The sequence below is a fragment of the Colius striatus genome, chromosome 5, assembly GCF_028858725.1.
Source record: "Colius striatus isolate bColStr4 chromosome 5, bColStr4.1.hap1, whole genome shotgun sequence".
Taxonomy (NCBI): domain Eukaryota; kingdom Metazoa; phylum Chordata; class Aves; order Coliiformes; family Coliidae; genus Colius; species Colius striatus.
Window position 1 is genome coordinate 36,845,189 of NC_084763.1, and position 20,351 is coordinate 36,865,539.

The 20,351-nt window shown below is 39.0% G+C and overlaps 1 protein-coding gene across 1 annotated transcript in view; it reads right to left on the bottom strand.

Annotated features, from left to right (window-relative positions):
• GHRHR (growth hormone releasing hormone receptor) overlaps positions 1–16,844 on the bottom strand; it is a 48,771-nt gene extending 31,927 nt beyond the window's left edge. The window contains exon 1 of the mRNA XM_061996917.1: positions 16,802–16,844. The gene's annotated coding sequence lies outside the window, so the exon portion shown is untranslated. The remainder of the gene's footprint in view (positions 1–16,801) is intronic.
• Positions 16,845–20,351: the final 3,507 nt, after the last annotated feature.

The following is a 20,351-nucleotide window of genomic DNA, read 5'->3' on the forward strand; positions in this document are numbered from 1 at the left end:
GTCAGTCTGGGTCTTTGGCCTCTGCTGTTTCTTTCTTCTCAGATGAGAACAACTCCCTATATTCTTCCCCTGCTCCAATACAGGGTCCTTCCCACAGGACACAATCCTTACTGAATATCTCTTGTGTGGATTCTTCACCACGGTTGCAGTTTCTGCAGATACAGGGTCCCTCCCTTGGGACATGGCCTCTTCTGGTCATAATTTTAACGAGCTTCTTTGGCATGGATCCTTCCCCACAGTTACAGCTTCTGTGAATATTGTGTCCCTTCCACAGGACACGGCCTTCTCTGACCATAGTGATACAGGATCTCCCCCTTGGGACACAGTCTCTTCTGGCCATAGTTTTAATGAAGAAAATCACTGGCCCTGGTATGCGGCCTTTAATGAAGTAAATCTCTGCCCCTGGCTTGGGGTTCTTAGCAAAATGAGTCTCTGCCCCTGATTCAGGGTTTCTAGAAAAATTAGTCACTGCCCTTGATATGGGGTAATTATCAAAATAAGTCTCTGCCGCTGATGCGGGGTCATTAGTAAAATACAAACAAATCTCAGTTTCAGCAGTCCTCTCCGCAGGATGCAGGGGAGTCTCTGCTCCAGCACACCTCTTCCTCTCTTTCCTCACTGACCTTGGAGCCTGCACGGTTGTTTCTCTCATTCTTCCCACTCCTTGCACCACCACCAGCTGGAGAAGAAGAAGGGACAGAAGAAGGAAGAAACAGGAAGAACCCTCCTCTTCCGGCTTCTTCTTAAAAAGTGATTGTGAAGGCATCTAATTGGCTCAGCCCCGGAAGTAGGGCTTGCTCAGAGCTGGGGAGAGTTTCAAGCAACTTCTTACAGGAGCCATCTTTACAGCCCTTTCCCCCTTACCAGGAAAGACTGCCATGTTAAACCATAACATACCCAAAGGAGGCTGTGACTGAATGGGAAGCAGCTCCTGGAAGGATCTGTGGAAAGAGGAGCCCACACTGGATCAAGTTTGTTGTCAGGATTGTCCTAGTGGTGCAAGCAGCATTCATTCAAAGATGTAGAGAGGCTAGGTAATGCATGTGCAGAGACATACATAGGCAACATAGTACAACCAACAGAGTTGACTCAAAGCCACCCTTTCTTTGCTAGCTACTTCCTTATATGCTGCTTCCACCCATGTGGACCGTGATCACCCAGGGCCCAACTGATTAACTTGCAGCACCTGTTTCTGATAATTGGAAGTAGCTTGCCATCTGCATTATCTTGTCCCTACCATCTTTATTCAAGCTGGCTGGTCCAAGCCACATTTGTGCCCACACAGGACTTTTGACCCTGTGAAGAACTCATGCTGGAGCAATTTGTGAAAAACTGAAGCCCATGGAAAGGATTCATGTTTCAGAACTTTATAGTGGGCTGTCTCCCATGCGGAGGATCCCACTCTGGAGGAGGGGAAGAATGTGAGGAGTCTTCCCCCTGAGGAGTAGCTAAAACAACGTGTGATGAACTAACTACAACAGCAATTCCACATCCCATTGTACTGCTGCCAGAGAGGAGATAGAGAAAATAAGGAGTAAAATTAAGCCCAGATGAAAGGGAGGGGTGGGGAATAAGTTATTTTTAAGATTTAGGTTTTCTTTTTCACTGTCCTGTTCTGATTTGATTGGTAACAAATTAAGCTAATTTCCCCAAGATGAGTATGTCTTGTCTGTGATGGTAATTGGTGAGTGATCTCCCAGTCATTACCTTGACTCAGGAGTCTTTTGTTGTATTTTCTCTCCCCAGTCCAGCTGCGGAGGGGGAGCGATAAAACAACTTAGTGGGCACCTGGTGTCCAGCCATGGTCAACCCACCACACTAATCACAGAAGTCCATTTATGATATGCTGCTTCTAGAATAAATAGGAAAGCAATTCACCTACAAAAGAAGGGTCAAATCTTGGGTGAGCTCAATTACTTGTTTTGCTTGGTCTAAGATCCTCATCTCTAGAGAGTTCAAAATTATTAGTCATACAGTGCCTAGCAGAATATGAGCTTGAACTGGAAGAACTATCCCTTAGCCCAGTCAAATAGTTAAGTCAATGATACCCAAGTGGTGGTCATAGTGTTGACTATGCAGTGTTAGCAGCAGCACAAGACGAGTTAAGTCAAGTGTTTGCTCTTGGTGGCCCATGGACCACAGAAAAGGCTAAGTCTGTAGTTATTCTGCAGATGGCTTAACACTCTAAAATGCTGGCCGAAAAAGTATGGGTTCTGGTTGCATTGGTTACAGTAGTAATGAGAAAAGAAACATATTATTATTTTGATTACACAGTAGTAACTGGGTAATTACACAATGTGGTAATTCAGGAATGATTAGAGAGAAAAGGGAACCATAATTAACTACTCCATCTTGCAACATAGACCCTTATTTGAGGAAATGACATAATAGCATTGAAGTAATAGCTCCTTATAAACCAAAGTACTATGGAAATAGTTCTCAGCTCAGACAATTTATTCACCTTAGAAAAGTACTGGCGTAATAACTTCTGAAGGAAAACAACAGGAATATGTGTACATATGAATGTACATATGATATACTTTAAGTTTTCTAGGAGACTAAATTCTGATTGTTTTCTAACTAGCCATCAGATTCAATGTCTTTTCATGTACAAGTTTGAACTGCCTTCTCGAAAGATCAGGATTTTACTTCTGTTTTGAAGACTACATTTTTAAAATCCTGAAACCATCTTCAGATCTCAGTAAAAAAGACCAAAGATGAGATTAACCCAATAAACAAAACCTCTGTTATAGTCATTCCAACCTCTTCAGATCATTCAGTATATCTACGGTGTAATTATTTTACTGAATCTGACCTCTGAGTAGCTCCATCATTTAGAGACTTTAAGCAGACTCAAGGTTTTTCTCTGTGAGAAATTCTGTGGTTTTTCTACAAATTGTCTATTTTTCGAAATTTTTAGCACTATCTTTAAAAATCATAATCCGTCAACATTGTTGTTTTTTGCCTGCTCCACTAAGAATCTTCCAGAAGTATTTATCTTCCTGGGCTAAAGCTCTAAGTAAGGAAAAAATATCCATACTTGCAAGAGTGAAGAAAGGAAGAGATACCTGTCAAAACAGTGATCCTTGTGAAACTAGCTCAAGAAATTTACCCATGGACAATTTTTAAGCCTTGTGTCTTCCCCACAAAATTGAAATGTCACATCTAAGCGAATCTCCTCAAAAAGTTGTCCCACACCAAATGAATCTCTTTGAAATATCTTAGTGCGTTATTACATCAGACTTACAGATTCTCATTTTTGTATCATCTCACAGATATATATCCTCTCTTAAGACAGTGCCAAACTGAGCGTTTAGACAATACTAGATGATGACCACAGATAGACAGAAAAAGGATACTCATCATGACGTTCTTTTCCACTGTCATTTAGACTAGCAAGGCGTATATGTACCTCCTTTCCTTACAAAGCTTTATAGGTTTATTTAGCTAGTAGGTTTATTTACAAGCAAGTATTGGAGTTTTACTGAAACTATTGCAAGTCTATTCTTCCCATATCGTATTACATTTGATGTATTTTGATGGTTTTCAATGATGGAGGAAATAGGAGAAAAATAGGAGGAAATAGGAGGAAAACCAAATAGTACCAGCTATGTTATTACACAGTTGCTCATAGACACAAGCCACAACACAAAATACCAAACCCCAAACAAAAAGCAAGGTTATCCATAAATATGAACAATTATGTATACGAGTTATGCAAGACTCACTTTAGCTACAATAACTGAGGTAATTAAGTATTTTTACTCTAATGTAACACTACTGCAAAGAGGATTTAATTCTGTGACAGATGGCTGCTTGACTGCAAAGATCTGCACTGATAGTGATTCACATCTTCCCTTGGCAACTGACTCCACAGTCTAGTTTTTTGGGTGGTTATGAGGTTTTTCCTAAAATTTGATCTAGTTCCTCCCTGCTGTATTGTAAACCCATTTCTTCTGCCCATGATGGTGACAAGGAATAAATGATGCTCGTCTCCTGTGTAATGTCTTTTTTTAGCTATCCTCAGTTAATCACCAATTCCATTTCTCTCTGGAATCGCATATTCAGTACTTTAGACTTTCTTCCTGAGAATTCATTTGCTCAACTTCCTCATTCTAGTAGGTTTCTCTGAGCTCCCTTTGGTCCCTTTGTCTTATTTAATGTCAAACTTGCAGTGCTTATAAACATATTGTGACTAAAAGAAAATACATAAGAATTTAAAAAATTATTTTGTATATCATGCAAAAGCCGATCCCATGTCAAAGTTTTCTCTTCTGTTAAGACCTAAATGTGACCAAAAGGGTCATAACACTTCATCCAAAACTGTGGTAAAGATAGTAACAAACAAAAAATTTTACACATTATTTCAGAATGTAAACTGCAGCTATAACTCTGTCCAGAAGACACAGAACAATTCATGTAAGGATTCAAGATGTCCTGCACATAATGCCTTCATTCGTACAAAGTCACTGAACTTGAATCTGTAGTAGCTGAGGTCTCTTAAAATGTGACACGAAAACTTATGCTCAGAAAAAAAAGAAAGTGAGGTATAACCTCAGCTTTTTTAATTTCTTTTAATGTCATATTTTCCACAGTAGTTACTCCAACAAGTAGTTAGGATGTATTTTAATTCAGTTCCAGCCAAAGGATGGATGAATATAACCTGGATGAGGGGACAGAGTGTACCCTCAGCAAGTTGGCTGATGACATCAAACTGGGAGGACTGGCTGATTCCCCATTCAACAGGATCTTGACTGGCTTGAGAGCTGGGCAGAGACGAACCTCATGAGGTTCAACAAGGACAAGTGCAGAGTCCTGCATCTGGGAAGGAACAACCCCATGTACCAGTACAGGCTGGGGATTGACCTGCTGGAGAGCAGCTCTTCAGAGAGAGACCTGGGATTCCTGGTTGATAATAAGCTAAATACGAACCAGCAACGTGCCCTCGTGGATAAGAAGGCCAATGGCATTCTAGGATGCATCATGAAGAGTGTGGCCAGCAGGTCCAGGTTCTTCTCCTTTACTCAGCCCTGGTGGGGCCTCATCTGCAGTCCTGTTTCCAGTTCTGGACTCCTCAGCTCAAGAGGGACTGAGAACTTCTGGAGAGAGTGCCCAGCACAGGGCCACCAAGATGATCAGGGGATTGGAGCATACGAGGAAAGGCTATGGGAACTGGAGCTGCTTAGTCTGGACAAGAGGAGACTGCAGGGGAATCTCATTTCTATTTACAAATATCTAAATAGTGGATGTCAGGAGGTTGGAGCATCCCTTTATTCCACTGTATCTAGCAACAGGACAAGGGGTAATGGGATGAAGCTGGAACACAAAAAGTTCCATTTAAACATAAGAAAACACTATTTTACTGTGAGGGTGACGGAGCAGTGGGACAGACTGCCCAGGGGGGTTATGGAGTCTCCTTCCTTGGAGGTCTTCAAGACCCCTCTGGACGTGTTCCTATGCAACCTGATCTAGGTGGACCTGCTTCTGCAGGGGATTGGACTAGGTGATCTCTAAAGGTCCCTTTCAACCCTACCATTCTATGAGGAGATCCTGCCTGGAGAGAATCAATCGGCTTCAATCCTCTGCCTATGAGAATTTTTCTTATTTAATTCTCTAACATACCTGGTGCTTATGGCCACCAGATCTGCAGATCAACTAGCCATACCTGTAGCATAATGGCCATCAGTTGAGTTGAACTTGCTGCTATACCGCAGCAACCTAGTCTCTCTTGCTCAGTGAATTAATCAGGTTTTGTAGAATTACAGTATTTCCAGATTAATAAGTTGTCTAGAAGGTTTTGTCATTTTTGTTGTAATGAAAGCGACTTTAAAAATATTTTCTCCTATCTGATCAAAAGCCTGTAGGAAAATTAACTGTGGGCATTATCTTGATTTTGGGTTTTTCCGAGCTTTGTTCCTCATAAAGACCAAAGGAGAGGATAGAGAAGGACTGAACCATAGGGCTGAGAATGAACAGTGTAACCAATTGACCTCTGAAATAGCAAAAGCCATCAAACTTGCCGTTTGTGCTCTGATCAGAAAGGAGGAAGTGTAGTAATTTCCCTTTCTCATTCCCATCTGACTATGTCAAGATGCTAGCATGCTAGCAAAACACCACTTGCATACTAAGGTGGGGCAGAGACTTGTACAGGAAGAAATAAAACTGCAAACAAAGCAGAGTGGTAAACTTATCAAGTAAGTCTTGACAGAAACAGGAAAAAATTTATAAATCTAGTCCATTTCTGGGAAGTTGGTGGTGTAGGATACGGTGATGGCAGAACTTGGGAAACAACGAATGTCCTCTGACATGTTCTTGAGGGATGAGCAAGAAGGCTCAAAAATTTCCTTTTTTTCCTGTGTCTTGGTAGACATATGCGCATGGACAAACAGTAATTGAAGATTACTGTTAATGACACTGCACTTACCTAATTTCTTGGGAAGCTACAAGTACTGAAATAATTCTTGACAACTCGTCCCTATGCAAGAACTATGTGTCATTTTCACAGCAAAGTGATGACATGATCTAAAGTCTGAAAGAGAGCAAGAGTCTTGATTTGTGTGACACAGGACACCTGAGTGTCTCATATGGAATGAGTATCTCCAGAACTGTAGAACTCGGTGTTGCACAGCAGGCATCTCGCTATGGTTATGAATTCAATGGATTTATGCTTGTCTCTGATCATGCATATTCACATGGTGTTGCTGAAATTCTCCATGAGTGTCATGAAAGAAGTTGTCTCTATGTGGTAAAATGTGAAACAGAAATTTTAAAAACATTCTAGATGATGGATTTGGGTTTAGATTTTGGTGTTGTGTTGCTAATTTCCTCTCCCCCCTCAATACATATAGAATCTGTTTTAACTTGGGGGTGAAAGGGTTTGTTGGTTTCTTTTGGTTTTAGGGTGAGAGGTTTTTTGTAAGAAACTGGATTTTTTTCTTACCCTTGGGTGTTACCATGCATTAGCCATACTCCTTTATAAAGTTTTTCCAAAGACTGTGTGACTAATATTGATTTTTTTTTTCAAGTCTATTTTGCAATTACTGTGGAATAAACAGCTTTCTTTTTTCTTTTTTTTTTTTTCTTTTCTGTTTTGGAATCTTATTTGCCTCAAAATAAAGCAAAGGTTAATCTTCAAGTTGCTACACTGATAGACTACATCTCTTGCTTTCTCATTACCTCATTGATAGAAAGCAAAAATTTACTCTTAGGGCCTGTCACTGACCATATCAGCTCTATCTTCCTCTTCCAGTGAGAATGTCTCAAAATATCCCAATTTTTTGGGAACTCTTGCTAATCAACAAGAGTCCAATAGTTTTCAAGTAGAAAATTTTCTCAAATTTAAGTTGTCATAACAAGCTCTAGTCCATGGAGTTCCTGAGTTCATTAATTTTTGTGCAAAATCCAATCTGGTACATGTGTTCTCACCAGCTATCAGTGTGAGCTAACTCACTTCTTGATGTGTTGGTCATATTCACACTAACAGTACATATGTGGGCAATTACTAGTTGTTGGGATGACAAATTTGTAGCCCCACTGGTTTCACAAAAATGTATTTGTCTATGCATAAGTCCCTTATTACACAATCTATCTTCTAGGCATGTAAAAAGGTGAGAAGTTCATTCCTCTTGACTCAGGCAAAATCAGACTTGTGACCAAAGATGAGAGTTTGAGCAATAGTTCTCAAAAGGGTGAAGGGAAACACCTATGAAGGAAGATATAAAGCTGTTTATATAACATGACTTATGGTAAATCATCAATGGGATCAGAGCAGTGCCAGCGTAATTGTGAAAGAGTACAAGTGAGTTGAAAACTCTATTTAAAAAGAACAAAACAATATAAGTGGTGTCGTCCTCTGCTCTGAAGCACTTGTAGCAAACTAAAAGTGAGGGAGTTATTTAAAAATCTTCAGAAGACTCAAAGAGGGCAGAAGTACCTGATGACAGTACTATCAAAGTCAGACATTTGAATACTCAAATAGATTATGTTTATTGAGGCTTATTTCTTTTCAGTTATTCCAGTTTAGTCAAGGAAATTGGAGTAATGCAGCTATATACTTCTTCAAAGCAATATTTGTTTCTTGTTTTCTTCATTGACAAGAGAGGAGTTGATGCAGCATTCATCAAGTAAGATGTTGTGACCTTTTGTCTACAGCCACTAGACACAGAACACTTTGAGTAATGAAAAATTATAGATGGGATATCTCTTTTTTTTTTTTTTTAAAAAAAAAGAATTCTACAGAATATGGAAAGTAAAGAAAACAATCTCACATCAAGTGGGACCCAGGTAACCTTTTAACAATCCTATCATATGATGTTGATCTTGCTAAGGCATTGCCATGATCTTTGCCATACTTTTTCATAATATTAAAAACACTCTCAGAACTACAGTTTAACAAGGACCATGTTTAAACTCCCAAAACCAAAGAAACTGATATTAAGCTAGAAATACTGGCCATAACTTCATCCTGTGAAATTACATCAATAAAATAATGGCAATAGACATGATCTGAAAACTGTACTTCAAAGTAGTTGCAAGTTAATAAGCAATTAAACCTCAAAACACCTTTATGAGGTAATAAAAGGTTCCTTTTGCAGTTCTAATATCAAAATATTCAGAGAGATCTTGCCCTTAGTGTGCTAATTGCTGCATAAATAGAGGCAATTAATTTCCACACACATCCCTCTGCCTCAGTATAGAAGTTCTGTCCAAGTCAGAAACAGGGAAACTGAGGTAATGACATATTGCAGACAAGATTTTCAGAAATACGAGTGAATTAGGGGAGTAAATACCCAGAAAATAACTTTGAGATATAAGTTCCTAATTCATTCCAATGTCTTATAACACCTCACTTCGGGGAAAGAAAAATCAAACTTAGATGTTCACCTCCTACATCCATATTTAGGTGCATGTTACAATTTGATGCTAGAGCATTCTGAAGTACTGCAGACATCCTCTGGGCTTTTTTATTGTATGTTCCTACTTGGACATTGCTTCTTTTTTCTTCAAAATAGCAAATATTGCCCAACATAATTTGCATGGGACTGTAAATGGATTGGTGCCTGGGACAGAAGCAAAATCCAGAGCCCTTCATCTGCTCTCATTTTCTAGACATTAGCTTTGTAGTTTTTTTTGAAAACTACATGCTATAACTTCATTGTTATCACAGTCTGTCTTAAGCTTTAGCTTGGGATGACTTGGCATCTGTTGTGATTAAATTGAATTCTTATCATAACCGAAATACAAGTTCTCATTGCGTGTTTTCCCAGAACACAACAATATTGGCTTGACACCAAGCTGGCACTCTGCACCCTAGACCTTGACTAGGAAATTATATCTGTAGATATGTACACATGCAAACATTGCTACATACACACACATGCGAACCCTCACACACCCACATCCCCACAGCTCTGCAAGCACGCAAGATATGGTGGTGACAGAGGATACTCCAAAATCTCCAAAAGACCAATGGAAGTTGCAAATTTATTTGCGATGTAAAATACACCTTGATCCAGTTTGAAACACCAATCCCCTGTGAGGCTTTTGAGGAAATTGAAGCCTTTCAGAGATCAACATTGATTCCGCATAACAGAGTTTCTTCAAATCTTTAAATGAAATTTAGAAAATTCTTGGGTTTTGTTTCATTTGACCACAACCCTAGTGCTACCCCTTCTTCTCCATCTCCTTTCTTCACTGTCTATATTTATTAAAGGCAAGCAGCCCCACTTTCCAGCTCTTTGTGAGCAGAGGTAGTGAAAGCACATTGGACTTCCCACTCATCTGAATGTCCTGGCAAATCACTTAGGTCTCACCATCTCATTATTCTGCTTGTTTGAGGGACCTATGCTATTTTTTTAAAGAACAGAGCCCTTCAAACTGATTAGTAACAAACTGTGTCTCCAAATGCCAAAGAGACAGCATAGAGCCACTTTTTAAAGTAGATTCGCTGTCCTCCCCACTTGGAGGTAGAAGGGCCTGATTGAGAAATGCACTCTGATGGCACTGAAGGTGGTTTGTCAAATTGTCAAAGTGTCTCTGCACCTTGTTGGAGCCAGCTTTGGGAGAGGGAGGAGGGAAATCTCTCTCCAGATACTGTCTGTCACACTGGAAGGTTAAGAATTAGCCTTTGTATGTAGTAAAATCAGGGAGAGGAGAGGCAACTCCTGGGAGTGTCAAAAGCACTTATGCCAACATTGTACCAATTTACCTTGGCAAACTCCACTAATCTTATCTCCTCCCAGTATCTTCAGTCTGCTTTTTGATTGTCTTCAAAGGGCATTTCTCCTCTGTTGAATCACATTATGTTTTGTTCATCCCTCTTTCCCAGAGAGTAAAAAGCTTGCTTTGCAAGAAGCACACAAAGAAATTACATGTAATAAATGCCCATGATGCCGGAGAGTAATTGTCTAGCAGGGCTCTGACACACAGCAGTTGCGAAGCTTTTCCATCAAATGACATCTGTGTGGGCAAAAATATTTCCTCATTGCTCTCATTCTTGCAACCTTCCTCTCCCCACTTCAACCATTGTCAACCTTTCAGCTGCAACTGCCACCCAGTTTGCCAGTTGTCATTACTTTTGGCCCCATTTCAGACAAAGACTGTTTTTAAACTGACAAAGCTGTACTAGGTTCACACTGCCTTGAAATAACAATCTGAGGTGAAAATGTTTGCAGATAATATTTGCTTGACTAAATGCTGGGTTCAGATTTCCAGCCCCTCTTTAAGTTCAGATGAGGAGGTAAATTCTCCAGTAGCAGGAAACAGACTAACATATTCATCATACAATGTGCCTTTCTGCTACTCATAGATTGCTTCAGTAACAGTCTGCAAAAGGCTTACAGTCTTTGAGTCCTTCCCTGACAGATCAGGGATGTGGTTTTCTCTTTATGCTTCTTCAGCATAAATGTTCTGCAGACTTCCATCATTCAAAGGGTAAAGGTTCGCTTGCACATCCTTCACCAACTTCATTGAATATTTGTCACTCACTGGACAAGATGTGAACTTTGCCCTTAGGAAGTTAAGCTTGTGTTATGCCCTTATTTGTTCACCAGTCTAATTTTCACAATTATTTCCATTTCTAATGAGATTTCTGAGTAAAAGCAAAAGTGAAGCTGGATATCCAGATATTTTCAGGTGCTGTGAGACAGCTAGTAACTTCTACAGTGTGCTATAGAAATGCCCTAGATCAAAATTAAGAAGAAAAACTAGGTATACAAAATGCTCTAGGGCACCTTTTTAAAACTTTATATATTTGAGGAACATTGCTTTATTTTGTGGTAAGAGAAAACTCAGAGAAAATCAAAATAAAGACCATAATAGAAACAAAAGGAAGGCTCCTTGATTGATGATCCCAGTCAAAGTTGCATATCTGAAATGCTACTGGATTTCTTAGCAGGAGAACCCAGACAGCAGATACATATAGTTATGTGTATCATACATTCTCTATGACACTTCAGAAACTAGTAGGTAAATTTTGTAAACTCAAGCTTTTAGTTACTTACCTCCACCCTTCAGAGTGGATTGTCTGTCTCCTTTCCTTCTCTTAGCCATCTCTTCCCCTCGTCTCTCCCTGCATCTTGTGCATTTAGTAATTAGGTAGCACTTATAAACACTTTTTTTTCCAGGAGGAAGGGAGTAGGGGTGGGTTTTTTTCCTATCAAAATATCTATATTATTGCACGCAGTTATACAATGATCCCAAGAAACCAGCAAGGGAAAGGTGAAAGTATCTTCCATTTATATGCTAATCACTGATGTTCCTCAAAGGACAGTGTATGTTTTTTGTGTCAATGCATAAATTAGCCCAACAGGACAAGACTGGATTCAAGACAACTATTTGCATTGCCTTTAACCCCATTTCATCCCAGATGCTGCTCTTTCACACCTCAGCAGAATCCAAACTTAGACTTTTTTCCATTTACTGTTTGTCTCCCCTATTGAGTCCAACCCATCTTTCCTGTCTTTCCTCAGGCCCTGATATTACTTGTTGTAGCACTTGTAAAGGTGGTTAGTAAGAACTCAGAGTCAGGAACCTGGTGGTTTGTCATATAGAGCAATGAAGAAATATTAGAAGAAGGAGCTTGGGAGAAGGGTGAAAAAAAAGCTATATGTCTCTTAAAGTCAAGTTGTCCATCAAATGTCTAGAAATTATTATGTTAACCAAGCCTGCTCCATGGAAACTAGCTGTATTTCAGGCCAAATTAAAGTGCTTATCATCCTTATACTTCCTTTTGACTTTCACCTCAATGTTTGACTTCTAATTTTCTGTACTCCTGAAAGTCTCCTTTCATTAATTATATTTAAATTCCAGACCCTGCTCAAACTGTCTGCCAAGTAGTAGTATGCTGGAATTACCAGACTCAGAGATGATATGAAATTCAACTTCTTGTTTTGAGTGGAAGCAAAAAAGAGGACAAGAGACCTCATTTTCAGAAAGGTGTTTGATGCAGGATGTAGTAAGTTCAGAGCATACAGAATGTGCAAGAGAGATATTAGGTCCTGAAATACAGCATCTGCAAGAAGCCCTATGAGAAGAATGGGAGCTGAGCAGCCCAGTTCCTGTTTTTGTGGTGTGCTGATGGATGAAGGACATCTGCTCTGAAAGTCAACAAGGAAAGATACTGCAGAGCTGAGAACAAATTCCCATTAAGGCAAAAGTGTGAAACATGGCACCATCAGGGCCAGGCACAAAGCAGAAATGGGATGGGTCCATTGACATATTCCAGTACGAAGCAGAAGACAGGCAAATCATATTGGGGTAAATGTTATTGAAGAAGTTCTGAAATAAAAAAGGATGGAAATATTGTGAGGTGCAAGAAAACAAAAGATTCAAAAAGGATGCATCGTTTTGACAAGGGATGTTCTTTGTGGAGCAGCAGACTTTGCAGTCTCTTTGGCTGAAGGGAGCAAAGCAGAATAATCTTTCTAAAAGTGTCTGAAAAGAATCGGAGAACTGTTCCCACTGTGGCTCATTCTTCAGTCTCCAGTTTGAACACACCAGTCTGTTTATTCCCACAGTGCAGGGCTGATCTTAAAAACTTTACGAGCTTTTACTAACCATTCCAGCCATCTCCTTCTATTTTTAAAACCCCAGGTTGCAAACAGAGTTGTTTGGCTGCCACTCTTCTGGGGACTGCATTAAACAGAACTGAACAAAGCTACCAGTCACCCTGTTAGCATCCCTGGTGCTCTGAGGGATTGAAATGCAACAGAAGAGGAGGCAGGACTGATCTTGTACAAATGAGAATGTTTAATGGAAGATCCATTCCTATTAAATCTCAACTTTGGAGGGACTAGGAGGCTTCACACTTCAGTATATAACCATCAGGCAGCAGTTAGGTCAACTGAGTTAGCTACCAGCTAAATTTGGGTATGGAGAATGTGGAAAACCAGAATTTTTGTGTCACTTTTAGAGAAAGATTTCTTAGTTTTAGGCAGATGTTGAAGGCCATAGACATGGATGGAGAAAGTTGTCTATTTGTTTGCTCTCCTGTTAAAAACAATGTACCCAAGTTCAAAGTTTCTCCTACACCCCAGCAGCCTGTAGGCTGCCCTTCCAGCTTACACCTCCATTAGAGTAGGTTTTGGCTGCAGTCATTCTCAGGGAATGACCCAAATCTGCCTTGGCTGTCCTGTCTCATGTATCTTGATCCCTGAGCTCAAAAATCTTCAGAGAACAGTCAAACCACTTCCACCAGCCTAAGGGACAAGTTAATGAGACAACTATGTACTAAAATACTAGAGTTCTTCTGAACTTTTATTACAGAAAAAGCAAATATTTTCTATCTAGATCTGGATGTGATTGGGAAATAGTCGATGTATAGGAATATAAGATCCTTCTTTCTCACCAGATAGGCTTTCCTGACAATAACGTCTACACTGAATGATTTCTCTGGTCCTTGACATTCATGCTGCAAGGATAGTTTTACTTTTTTCCTCTCCATAGTTTATACTTTTGCACTTTCAATGCTAAATTGAGCTATAAGTTTAAATCTGGAGTGTAAAGATCAAGATCAAATATTGCAAATGCTTCTAGTTTTGTTTTATGATGTTTTATTTTTTTATTTAAAATTACATATCCTGTGTTGCTGTTCTGCTTGCATATATATGGAGAGACATAGACAAGGAAGACAGGTCACTAATAGAGTGGATCAAGGCCTCATCAGTATAATCAGGGAAGTTTCCAGTTATTCAGCTAATTGTGTCATCTGAGTAGCTCTTTATGTTTCACTAACTGAATTCACTAAGACTTTCATAGGCCTTTAGAAAATTACCTCAAATGTGAACTCCTACCTTGCCAACATCTAAATTTAGATGGCTTGGCTTGTGAGTCAAAACACATCTTCTCTGGAATAACAGGACCACAATGCATCTCAATATTATTAAAATTAATGTTTTGTTAATGATTCAAAACATTTGCAGAATACACTATGACAAGATTATATTTCCCTCCTCCATGAAAGCATAGATATTAAAAAAAAACCCCACAACTAAACCAAAACAGTAAAGCAGATCTATCTAAATCGTGCCTACGAATATGCTATCAACTGCAATCTGAGTCTTCATCAAAACCCACCCAAGAACTGTGTTATGTCTTCGCTAAGAGGAGTTGGAAAAGTGTGTTCCACACAGATTCATTGGTAATTTTATATCACTCTGGCCCACACTCATGCTTTTCCCTATTTAGGACTACATGCATCTACACAAATGCACATTTTACTAATTTACATGGAAGTCATGCACTAGCTGCAGAATCTGGCTGGGTACAGTGCACCTACAAGAGTGTGTGATCCCACTGTTTTTCATACCTCAGCAGTCACTAGATGCCATAAGTTTCCAATTAATTACATCTGCAGACCTTGTAGATCTTCAATTTCTATTCCATTTTTTTTCATGCACACTAAACATTTAAGTGAGTTTACTATGCTAAGCTCATAGGACTGGGCACCATTTAAATCACTTTTGCAGATCTTTATTTGGAATAAATGCATACTAGTGAAACCCTACAATTTTCCAGAGGCCATTCTTAAAATTTAACAATGATTACAATGTTTGAATGGACTCAGGAAACAGCTATTTATCAAGAAACCAAAGTCAAGGCTTCTTAATGATATTGGACAAGACTAATTGGACAAACAATCCCCTAAGGAAAGAAAGAGGTTATTGTTCAGACAATAAAAAATGTAGCATAATAATTAACCACTCAATGTTTTGACAGATGCAATAGAAATGCAAAGTGCTTAAAAAGTCATGTGGAAAGTCCTCATGTGACAAGCCAAGGTGCTTGAAAGAGGACATAAACAGAACTAAAACAAATACTTAAATCACTTCAATGTCTACAGAGACTAGGTTGTGTTTAAGGTCTCTCAAAGCCTAAAGTTCCATACAGATCTACAGCTTCACTCTGGTCAAAGTTCAGTTAGGAGTCAGAAATCAAAGACTTCCGTAAGTCACCTGAAAACCGAAATTCCCCGATTGCATTTGATACGTATCAAGAAGACCAAGACTCTTACCAAAGGTCTCATTCACCTTACTTGATTTTAGTTTTCTAAAAGCCCATTTCTGTGTACCCACTGAACAGAGATAGGTGACAAATGAGATTAAGAAATTCCATCCTACAAATATCATGAAGACATATCCAGTTATTTCAGAATCTGCTAAGCCCAACAGCAAGTAGTATGACATGATTTGTAGCAATACAGTTAAACTCTTCTCCTCCCAGTCCAGGGTGGCTTTGTCTAAACTGCACATTTGGAACAACTTTGGCACATCCTACCTTCTCATCCTACTGAGTCTGAGCAGTGACACAACTATAGAAAGCATACAGTGGTCTTTGCTAGTGTGGATATAGTGTAAATACAGGTCTAGATCTACAGATGTAGATCTCTAGGAGGAAGGGAGCATCTGGTTCAGTCCCGAGTTGAGCAACATTGCACAAGTGATGAGCAGCATCTCAGGATCTGCTTGGGTCTAGAAAGATGCTCATGATACAGGTAGGTCCAGCCTGAGTTCTGGAACATCCTGTCAGGTCGATGAAGGAGAAGGATGTAAATGAATGAGAGGGGAGTGCATTAACATAAGTATTTAAAAGGTGTTTGTCAAGAGGATGTGACAGCATTCTTTCTGTGGTTTCCAGTGACAGGACAAGAGATAATGCACAAAGGGTGGAACAAAAAAAGTTCCACTTAAGGAAAAACTATTTTACCGTGAGGGTGAGGGAGCCCTGGCACAGGCTGCCCAGGGAGGATGTGGAGTGTCCTTCTATGGAGGATTTCACAACCCACCTGCATGCATTCCTGTGTGACCTGATCAAAATGGATCTGTTTATCAGGAGAGTATCAGGGGATTTGGACTTGAGGTTCTTCTCTCTGGAGGTTCCTTCTAATTCCCACCATCCTGCAATTCTACGATTCTGTAATTCCATGCTCCAAGTGCCACATCTAGACTAATGTGTTTTGGGGTTATGTTTTGTTTTGTTTTAAGGAACAGTTTAGAAAAAAAGATTTTCTTCAACATACGATGCACTATGGGCATCTTTGGCTACCACCCCCAGCAGCATATGGCAAGAGTTTTCTTCACAAAAAACAGGTGTTTCTTAAGTTTTTTTCAGTAATGAGGTAGGACTTTCACATTCCTGCGAGTCTTTTGCTTGCAAGCCATGTTAATGGAAATGTGAACATAGATTTACAAAGCATTTTCTCTGCATTCAACAGGCAAAGGTTAATGCAAAAAAGATGTAAGTATGTCAGCCTCAACAATGACAAGAAAGAAATTAAAATTTATGCTAGAGTGAAAATACCCACCTGTGGTAAATAAATCTCAGTCTGCCAGTTTATGTCTCCTTCATCAATAACCTGCGTAAAGAAAGACTCGATGAAGTACATTTGGAATATTAACAGAAATGAACCAATATGGATCTATAAGGATTAAGACCTAAAAAAAAAACCCCAGTCTCACAGTACAAAGCACACTTGTAGCAGAACATTCCAGGCTTCTCCACGAGCAGCAGACAGGTTAGTGCTGCTTGGACATAAAGGTAGTGTGTCAAATTGTCACATCACAGATCTTTCTAGCTCTCACAGATTGAAAGAAATGTTTGAGATTCAGTCCTGTGACTGGATAATGATCAGACATGTTTGAGATCAGATCTCTTACAGCAGATATGAAAGTGCTAGTGTCCACTCCCTAGTATCACAAAAAGCAATTTACACCACCATGACAACACAAAACACTGTAAAGCCAAATAGGAATATGATTTAGATCTTCTTTTACTCATTGAGCAATGCTAAAACACTTTTGAGCAAATCAGATCTGGCTCCAAGACAGAAAACACAGTCACGCTACAAGTGACCTCTCTTTCAATACTGCACGGTTAGGATTTAAATGCGGCAGGCCTATCACTTCCCCTTGTCCCCTGTAATTCATGTCAAATTCTTGATTAAGTAATAACATGAAATGATGAAACAAGAAAGCATTGGAAATCCTCAAAGGAAACCAAGTGTGTGCTGCAGCTTGTTGTTTTTGTAGTCACATCCGCCTTTTGGGAAGATTGCTACCTGTAAGTGCTCCATTTACTTTTCAGGAAAATAAAAAAAAAAACAAAAAACCAACATTACTGTTTCCAGCAATTGCACTTAATAACCACTTTTTGCCAAGAGTTGCTGTTTGTGTCCCATGCTTCCAGAGAACATTGGGTTTTTGTTTTCAATGGGGAAAAAAAAAAAAAAAAAAAAATTAGTCACAAATAGTGCCTCCAGGTTTTAGTCCAGGAGTAAGGATAGACCCTTTAGAAGAGGGAACTAACTGGAAGCTAAGGGCAGAAGAGATCAAATGGAGAGATCACCTTTCACTGATAGCAGTCCTCAGGACCTTGAAAATTAAGTGTGAAGGAAAAGAAGAGAAAAAGGAAAGGAATTTCTTAAAATGCTACAAAAATGGGAAAATGATTTCACTACATTGATCATTTTTTACAGACTTCTTAATTCATGTTCTAAGACAAGAATAGCAACAAAACAGAGGAAATGGCACAATGAGGGCAATTCATGGCAAATTTTAGATCATGAGAGATCAGGAAGTTCAAGAGATCAAGAAAAAGGGAGTATATTGAGTTTCTGTGGCCCTTTCTTATAAAAATCTATAAATCTCATAACACAATGATTGAAAAAGTTGAAGACTTTTAGTCCAAACAGTCACAGCTCAAGAGCAGTTGGATATATAGAATCATAGAATCATTACGGTTGGAAAAGACCTTTGAGATCATCAAGCCAGACAACTAGCTATAGAGAACTATATAGTTCAACCAAGGTGAAAGGAGAGTGAATCCTTGCTAATGATATCCACCACTTTTTATTCAATGTGTTGAATCTCTCCATCCATCCTTTGTTCCTACGTTTATTTTGTTCTCACCCTCTTTACCAGATTCTGAATATGCAGTAATTTATCACAGTTTTATAGGCAATAGGGCTGATGTCCATATCTGAAGACTAGTATAGCTGAGGTAGCTAACTGGTTCTGCCAATTACTATTAGCTGTCCACCTCTACCTGCAGGATTAGACAGGGTATAGAAGAACAGGAATAGCCATGAACTGACATTCATGGTGATACAGAAGTGTCAGGAATAGAGGAAAAACTTTTTCTTACAAGCAAGCACACAGCAATAAATAACTGATCTGGTGATAAATCAGGATTTTATCTGGTGATAACTGAGTATTTATCTGGTGATAAATAGTTAGGGTCAAAGTTTGATTTGCCAAAATAAGTAACAGACAATGACTGTGGCTTCAGTAAGAGCAGGATTTCACTGAGAGGGTTTAAGAGAAGTCCCTGTACTGTCAAATCAGAATTCAGAATTTAGTGTGTTATCTCCCATTGAAGATCTGAATATATTATATTTCTTAAACAACACAGGGGAGTCTTGAAATCAACAAGAATTGTGCCTTCTCATGAACAACATTCATAGCCCCATGTGGCATAGCATTTCAAGAACCTAAACTGATGTAATCTCATAGATGGCTAATTATAATTATCAATGAATCTATTTAAATAGAGGTTTGACTTCACAATTCATTTTTATAAAGTCTATAAAATTATACATTTGTCTTCAGAAGGAATTCTGGGAAAGTAACTTCTCTAATTTCAGAAAATATATAAATAAAAATATAGTCATTTCGAGGACAGCAGACTTGAGTAAAGCAAAACCCAGAAACATTCTTGACATGGTTGTTTACTAGAGCCAAGGCTTTGAATCTTAACAGTCATGTTCTTAATATAATATTGTTGTGTGACTCACGGCACAAAGAAACTTCAGCTGGGTAAAAGGAGGAAAAATGCTGAAACACTATGAAAAACTTTATTAGTATTATTGTGTTATTTTAATTTTTGAAAACATTAAGCTGTGAATTGTGACTGGTGCAGCTGGTGGATATGAAAAGACAATGGAAGCTTCCTGGCTTGTTGGCTGTCATGTTTCAATCGCCTTTCTTTCCTTACACGTGTTAGAAGTCTACATAGACTCAAGAAACATGAAATCTAAAATTAAATTAGCACTGTTACAATGGAGCGGCAGAGTATTTATTTACTACTAAAGACAGAACTAAAATTAGGACCAGTACGTCCAGTCTATAGAATTAGGACCAGTCTATAGAATCAGTGGAGCAGCAAGTTTTTTCTCTAGGGATAAATTCAAAGCACCTTACTCAGGCTTCTTCTAAGTTTCCCTGTGCTGGTACATGCAAAAATCAGATGGTATTTTGTCAAGTCTCTGAATCACAGGGTATAACTGAACTCCTGGTTCTCTCTGTCTCTGGGATGATATCTGGCCCTCAAACAAACCAAAGTGGGTCATCTTTGCATTTTTCAACTTTTCCCAGGAAAAGTTTGGAACAAAGTTAGCTGGAATGGCCCATACAAGCACTGAAAACTGTATTCCTGTACGTAGGAATGTTCCCCTGTGCTTTTTCATTTACTAGCATCACCTTTTCCTGATAGAATGTATGATAAATACAGAGGGCACAAACATGATATATTTGTCCATAGATCAGGAAATAATCAGCGCATACATCATGGAAGCTGTTTTAAACAACTGTGTTCCAGGATTCCTCTGGATGTAGGAAAGATTTTGTTGAATCACAGGGTGATCACAGGTAAATACTTTTTCCCACTTGGCGTTTGTTAGTGGGTTTTGATCCTTGCTCCTTCGTGCTTTTTGTTCCTTTGCTGGGTATCTTCCAAATATTTCACTGAGATGATGATAACTTAAGTATGCTTGTCTAGCACAAAACAAAACCGCTAGAGCTGAGTAGGGATACCATTAGGAGGTATGGCCTTGTGTTGTTTAGAAACTGCTGTTCTCA